The sequence below is a fragment of the Pteropus vampyrus genome, unplaced genomic scaffold (genome assembly GCF_000151845.1).
Source record: "Pteropus vampyrus isolate Shadow unplaced genomic scaffold, Pvam_2.0 Scaffold19, whole genome shotgun sequence".
Classification (NCBI taxonomy): Eukaryota; Metazoa; Chordata; class Mammalia; order Chiroptera; family Pteropodidae; genus Pteropus; species Pteropus vampyrus.
In genome coordinates, this window is record NW_011888800.1 from 12,347,350 (window position 1) to 12,355,831 (window position 8,482).

Genomic DNA, 8,482 nt, shown 5'->3' on the forward strand with positions numbered 1-8,482 from the left:
TGAATGGTAGGTTGCAAGTCTGCTCTGGAGAGTCCTAAACAGCAGGAAGCAACAGCCAGCCACGGAATAGTTTGGAGCAAAGAGTAACATCACCAGAGCAGAGCTTTGAGAAGATTGCTATTAATCTACTGTCTGTGACGAGGAGGTTAAGAAGCCATTGCCAAAACAGCCAGTTAATGAGCACAAAGGATGACAAAGGAAAGATGGATGGAAACGACAGAAACTGCAAAAACCAAGTCGTAGATAAATTTTTCTAAGATGACTTAAGACATTGTTAGATTAAAAATGAACTACCTGAGACAAAAGGGGGCTAAGGTGTGCTTAGTGTCATCTAAACAACCAAATCACAGCAGTGGTAGGACTAGACTCTACGGTTCCCGATTCTGGGTCTAATACCCCTTTTTCCACCCAGGAAAGATATTAATCTGACTTTCCACTCAGGCATGAACACCAAACTAAACACGAGGGTGGCCTTCTCACACACTGTACAAGTATGTAGGAAAGAAACAATTTTTTGTGACTATTTTCTAATGTGCCAGGAGCTACAGGAGACATTATGACAGTATATTCTTCTATAAGTTCATTCACTTTGAGTATTAGAAAGGGCATTATTCTTAGAGAAAAATGAAATCCCAAGTGTGCCCCATTTTGAAACCCCAATAGGATTTATAGTGGCTTAACTTTTATTTGACGTGATTTTTTTTCCCTGGCATTTTAGAGAAGACAACAATTTCAGAGGTGATGTTTTGACAAATAGTAGCATAGATCAGGACAAAAGACAGGAAGTTCTCATAAAACACTTGACTAGAGCAATGGCAAATAATGATATAATCCCCTGCAGCTGTATATTTGGAATGGAAACAATATCGTTGGGGATGATACGAAAACTATATTAAAAAAGACTGACGCTATATGGTGGTCCTCTGAGATGGGGAGTATGGGATAATTCTAGACTATGTGGAATAAAACGGTTCAGAAAAAAAGAAGGCTCCGTTAACTGTGTTTAGTTGTCATAGAAGAGATGAAACATTTTTTCATAGAAAAATAAATACACAGCCAAAGAAGAGAAGTTGTCTGATTGTAAGGCAATAAAAGCTTCAAAGCGTAGCTTTAAAATGTTTCCTAATTCATTTCGGCCTAAACTTATCCCCGTGCCCATCGCATGCTGTCCGCCAGCTCTTTTGTTGGAATACGTTACCCAGTCTCTGGAATCATTACTGGGTCTCCTTGGAATGGAAACTGTGTCAGACTCCGGGGATGAGTGGGAGGGAGAATGGTGCTGGCAGAAAGAGAGGAAGTGTTTTTTCAATTTAGAGCCAGAAATAAGTGCTGACATTGTCTCACATGTGTTTGGGGACAATAGCACATGCGAATGGTAACACCTCCACTTTTCCAAGTCTCTTGCTCAGAGACATTTGGCAGGTGGCTACAGAAGCCACAGCTACTTCTCTCTTCTCGACCCCCAAATCTGAGTCCCTTTCCTCCCTCTTGGAAATGTTAAAAGAGGACAATAGGCACAGTTTCTACCTTTACATTAATAATGTGATCCAGAATGAATTTCCTTATTCTACTGTATTTTGAAGTGAAAAATCTTTTTCCTTACATAACTTCACTTCTCTTAGAAAGTACACCTTTGGAGCTGGGGAGGGGGTCGAACGTTAACCTCAGCTGACTTCAGAGCTGCACTAAGCAAAGCCTGCATTTTCCAGGCCAAAGCAGAAAAGTTGCCAGTCAATGCTGACTGAGATAAGAGAAAAGTTGGTTAACTGTGCTGACTCCATGCCCTCACACCTCCCTCTCCCTTCTCACCAAGGTTCATGGCGGGGGGCGGGAGGGTGGTGGGAGTGGGCATTCAGAGGCCTCAGGTTTCCAGTGCATCACTGATGAGTCGGCTGTAATGGCTGCCTAAGGCTTGGCTACTGCAGTATAGTTGAGTAGCAGAGAGAAAAATATGTTGTTTATTTTAAAAGATAGTTTTATTTATGTATGACACAATCTCTACATTGATTTGTTTAGAAGGCAAAATAACCACTGGTTTGTCACATTTGACTTGTGCTTTAACCCCAAGATTTATTTGTAGGCGTAGAATATCATCTTTTAAACTGCTTTGTCCTGATAGAATTCTCTGTGTCAACTTTTGTTAGAGTCAATTGTCAAAACTTCAATTAGAATACAAATATTAAGAGAAGAGAACTAACCTTCTAAAATGCTGTCTATACCAGGTGCAGTGCTAGTTGCGTTACTTTTACCTGAACAAGGTATTTTGTAAAGCTGGGACAGAATTCCTTTTAGGGTAAAAACGGATTTCTTCATTTTTAGGGAATCGTCAAATCCCCAGGTTTTAGAGTGGGTACCAGAGCCCAAGGCTTGCTGGAGCAGCCTGAGAAGGAGGAGAGGCAGTGAGACTCAGAAATCGTTGGAGGAATTCCCCAAATGTGGTAGGAGGCTAATCGGAGAAGAGACCAAAGCCAGTGAGAAATTTCCAAGGGATTGCCAAGGAACTTATTCTTTTAAATATTTATGCAAATTTCAATCATGTACAAAGGTGGAATGTATAGTATGATGAACCCCATGTACTCTCACTTAGCTGCAACAATGATCAACTCATAGCTGGTTTTGTTTCTTCTATATCCCCACCTACTCTCTCACACACAACCCCCACTGAACTATTTTATTTTTTATTACATTCATTGAGGCAACATTGGTTAATGACATAAATTTCAGGTGTACAATATTGTAATTTAATATCTGCATACTCTTGCATATCCACCAGCCAAAGTCTAGTTTCCTTCCATTACCACATATTTGACTCCCTTTACCCAGTTCACCCACCCTCCCACCCACCTTCTCCTCTGGTAAGCACCATTCTGGTGTCTGAATCTATGAGTTAGTGTTTGCTAATTTTGTTAATTCATTTGTTACTTTGTGTTTTATATTCCACATATGAGCAAAGTCATATGGTTTTTGTCCTTTTCCTTCTGATTTATGTCATTTAATACCCTCAAGATCTATCCATATTGTCACAAATGGCAATATCTCATCTTTTTTATGGCTGAGTAGTATTCCCACAATGAATTATTTTGAAACAAAATCCCAGACATTGTATCATTGCATAGATTTCACTTTAATCTGTTTGCTGAGCCATCTGTGCTGCCACTTCCCTCCTGTTACCCAAATTTCAATGAAGTCGACTCCACACACTTCAGTGTCAGTGGTATTTGGGAGGAGGACTATAAGCAACAATGTTTATGTTTAGGCCAGAGTGGGTAAAGAACAAAACCTTTGTAGGAAGCTTGATGCCGGGCTGAGATTAAGAATGAATAGAGCTCCTAAAACTCCTTGAAATAATTGGGGGAATGGAGGGGAAAAAGGGGATGCTAGTTTTCTGCAGGAAGTCAAAGGAGAGTTTCATGCAGGGCTGTGTATGTGTGTGTATGTGTTTTATTATTGAAATGAAGAGTGACTCTAACAGACTGAAGACTTGGGGACAGCCAGACAGCTGACATCTGGGTTACAGTTGCATATTCCAAGTTTCCTTTCCTTGAAAGGAAAGAAAATACTAAATTTAAACACCATCTTTCAATTTCTCAGGCAATAATTTCCCTTTCTGTCTCTTTCCCAAATGTGGTCCCTAGACATCAATGCAAAGGCATTTATTCTCCACAAAGCCTTTCAGACATATGAAATTGCTGGAGAGTTGTTAAGCAATCCCAATCCCAATTAAGTTTTCAACTGCTTTCTGTGTAGCCCTGAGTGTCGCTGTTCTTTAATAACTTGTGAGGAACCAGCAAACATTACTAAAAGTGATAGAAAATGGACCTAGATACTTGCATAGTTTTCCCACATCATTCTCAAGAAAAAAACAAAACCAAATCCAAAAATACAACAGAAAATAGGAACAATAGTTGGACTAAATATAGATTTAGCAAATTAATAATTCTCTTTAAATTTATAGATAAAGAGATATTTGGTCCTTGAAATATCTTCTTCTCTTAAGAACCATCTACATAGTTGATAATTGCCCAGCTATGTCCCATGATGTATATACTATGACTTTTTTGCATGAGTTACAGGTGAGTTATTTCCAGAATGTTTTATCTTGAGAATGGTTATTTATATGCTAATGGAAGATAATTTTTTTTTTTCTTGAGAAAAGAAATGACAACTATTTCATTTGATAATCTGCCTTTCTGTTTTAGGTAAAAACAGAGACTTTATCTGAGCAACAAAAGTTATAAGCACTATTAAGATAATATATTATGGAGAATATTGTTATTTAGAGGCCTTAGAAAAAATATCCAGACATCCACTAGATGTCACTTGATGTTTACTTTTGAGTACATAGATTTTATTTTTTTTTTAAAGGTTTATCTGCAGTTATGAATCAACGGCTCCAAGAGTTTCCAAACTGGTGGGAAAAAAAAAGGCAGTAATATTTGAGTGAAAGCAAGCAAAAGTCATTACATGAGAACAATGATTATAACTTTAAGTAAGATTTGAGTGGTTGTGGGGTTTGCATAATCCCTCCTGGCATTTGCAAGGATGAAAAGAAGCCAGCAGCTTTGCCCTCCTGCTGTGTTTAAACAAAAAATGGAAAATTGTAATGAACAGCTAGATTTTTCCTATCTTCCATTTTCTTCTTCCTTCCCATTTTTAGGAGAAGGCAATTTTTACGATAATTGCCCTTTAATGAAGCTACTTTGCAGCATTTTAAGGCCAATTTTTCTTTGTTCATATTTCTGCCCACAAATTAAAACTGTTTTAATCTACATTATCTCATTGAAAGGCATGTGACAGAAGTAAATGTGGAAGATGTCTAGAAATTTTGTGAGGGTTCCCTGGGGCTATCCACTTCCTGTATTTGCTAAAAATCTAATAATCAGTTCCATAGAGACCGTGTATCCTGGGGTTTTGTTTTGTATAACAGCTATTTGCTTATTTTTTTTTTAACTGTCATTGTATTTTGGCTTCACGATGGTTAAATAAGTCTCAGTATTAAGTAAACTTCTCTGACCCTGCCTATTTCCTGTCTTGTCAAACCTTTCCTTGTAAGAATAACAGTGTTCTTTTATTTGGTAGTGTGCGGCATGATGTTTTTGGCATGCTCAACATTTTTGACTTGCAAAAATTTGTGACCTCAAGTGTGAGAGAAGTGAATGCTTGCTTCAGTACTTCATAGGGTCCCAACCTTAAAAAGGGTCCTGTTGCATACATGTTAGAATTGTGAAAGAATTATCAGCACATTTATTCCCCAAACATCATAAATAAAAAATAGGAATAGATTTTTTTTACTTAGTTACTAAAATTATTAAACCAATGAACACTTAGTTTTTTTACTTAGTTACTAAAATTATTAAACCAGTGAACATTTTGCTGCAACTAAACTTACATAAGTCCTCAAATTGGCCCAGTTATACAAAGATATTGGGCTTTTATTTACTGTATTCTGTCTAAAAAACTAATATTTTAAAACATATATTTTCAAACTACCACACATTATGTGGCAGAGCTTGGTATTGCTATTCCAAGTAAAAGAAGAGAAGAAATACCTTTGTTGCCTAATCTTTATGTAGCCAGATCTAAATGGTTGTCAGATAGATTCTATAACATAAGAACCACCAAAATCAAAAGTCTCAACTTAGGGTTTCCCTCCTCACTTTTTTAGGGGTGGCTAGTTGATGGCATTTTCACTCTCTTTTGGTTTATCTTTTGTTTTGCAATAATGTAGAAATTGTGAGAATGAAAACCACGTTGAACATATCTTGCTTTTAAAGATTGACAACTACTAAATATTTATCTTGGAATGTTGAGAACTAAATTGAACATGAAGAAAGTAGATTGGGTTGATTTGAAGATATCATAGAATGAATTTTTAGAATTACATAGCGGTAATTCTGGCAATTTTCTAAAAGTCCCAGCTAACAAAAATTTTCTAAATATATGAACTAGATAGAATTTGATAAAAATACTACTATCTAGCAGGTCTCTGTTTTTCATCTTTAGTCTAGAAATATTGTTTTAATAAAGAATCTATGATAGGCAGTAACAAAGACAAAATTGAGGACTTAAAAGACCTATTCATCATCTTGATCTGGAATACTTTTTCTCTAAAGATCTGAAACACAGAGTTATAAATTTAATTTAAGATTGTCTTAAACTTGTCATCAAACTTCCCTCCACTGTTTATTGTCATTAGGTATTGCTTCTTTTCTAAATTGAATCGAGAGAGATTTAATAGTATTATCAAGATTTATTCCATTCATACCACACACATATGCTTTCTTCTACTGTAGTCCAAAACACTATTTTATTGTCTTCCTTTTATAGGGATAAAAATGAAGTACAGTAATACTAGAAATTGATTTATCACCTTTTTCACTTTTTAATATAGTTATAATAAGGCATAAAAAATGAAAAGTATTTTAAAATTTAAAAACCAGCCTGTTTTAAAGAAACACCTTTCAAATAATGAAGATGAAAACCCAGAATAAAATCCATAAATTAAATCTATTGTAGAATAGTTGTGGGTATGGGCCTTGAATTCGAACTGCCTGGGTTCAAATATTACCTCCACCACTTACTAATTGCAGATTTGGGCAAGCTAAATAGCCTCTGTGCTTCAGTATCCTCTTCTGGTAAAAAGGGAGAAATTATACTGCTTACGTTACTTTTCTGGAAGAGTAAATAAATCCTGTTTTGCAAAATGCCTAGCACAGGGCCTAGTCCCTTATAAGCGTTTAATAGGCTGTACTATCATTATCTTTATTATGAAGCCAGACAATTATGTCCTTGCAAATTTTGGCCATTTTTATATCATCTGTTATATTTGCCTGATTAGAACTTTACAAAGAATTGAGTTTTGGGGGTCAAATTTGTGTCACCAAAGCACCTGGAAATACATCTTAAATTTGCTTTGTAGTTAGTTCTGCCACCTTAAAACAAATACAAAAATCAATGAAATTACTGGTTATAAATTCTTCATGTTTGTAACAGGTAGAAAAAATATCTTAAAATTATTTTAGAACATTTATTAATCTAGAGGATATTTTTCCTCTAGATAATTTAAAAATAATTTATTTTCCCATTTCAGAGAGAATACAATGAGATATTGGGCAAAATGAAATATATTCACTTGCCATTTTTTCTTTCCTTTTAAAAAACTACTCTTAAATATCCTCAGTATTTTGTAAAGCATTGACTAGTGATAAACACAATCTATACTCATAGAACAGTCTTATCATATTTAAGACTGTTTAGCAATTTTAATGCCAATGAGTTAAAGGATCATATGATTAATATAAATAATCTGATTAAGAGTAGAGCAAATTAAGTACTATGGTTCTACTGTGGCAGCAGTTCAACCTAAACAACAAGAGTGATCATCAAATATTCAGTTGCAGTATTTACAACAAACATATTAACCAAAGTAATGTGAACAGAATAAAAATGACAAAATTCAAACATCTTAAAATGATCACTCAGTCTCTCTTGAACTCAGATGCACACCAGAAAAGTTTTTTTTTCACGTTTGTTGAAATTATGGAATTCTTCTGTTTTTCTTTTACTGTGTGACATTTACCATCACCCACTGATTTGAGTTTTCAAGGCCAGCATTATAAATGTGATTTATTTCCTCCAGACTAGGGTTGCAATTCCAGTAGAGGCAATGGTGCCCTTGAAATCGCATGTCAGTGTCCACAGAGGTAGGCACGCCCCAAAAGTGATAAAGGAGTCAAAGGTTGTATAATTTTCACCTCAATTATACAATTCTACATTTTATTTATTTATTTTTATTAAGTTTATTGGAGGTAACATTGGTTAATACAATTATATAATTTTCAGGTGTACATTATAATTTGATATCTGTATATTCTATTGTGTGTTTACCATCCAAAGTCCAATTTCCTTCAGCTACCATATATTTGATCCCCTTTACTCACTTCACTCTCCCCCTACCCCCTTATATTTGACCCCCTTTTCGTTGTCTACCTACCCCCTCCTCCTGCACCCCCTGCCCTCTGGTAACCCACCCATCCATTGTCCATGTCCATGAGTCTCTGTTTGTTTGTCCTGTTCATTTATTGCTTTTAGGTTTATATCCCACATATAAGTGATATCATGTGATTTTCTACTTTGTCAGTCTGGCTTATTTCGCTTAGCATGATTATCTCGAGGTCCATCCATGTTGCAAATGGCAGTATTTCATCTCTTCTTACAGCTGAGTAATATTCCATTGTATATATGTACCACAGCTTCCTTAGCCAATCATCTATCGTAGGACACATCAGTTGCTTCCATGTCCTGGCCACTGTGAATAATGCTGCTATGAACATCCGTGTACAAATGTCTTTTCGGATATAGGTTTTCAAGTCTTTGGGGTAAATACTCAGTAGAGGGATTACTGGATCATATAGTAGATCAATTCTTAGTTTTTTGAGGAAACTCCATACTGTTTTCTGTAGTGGCTGTACCAATTTGCAGT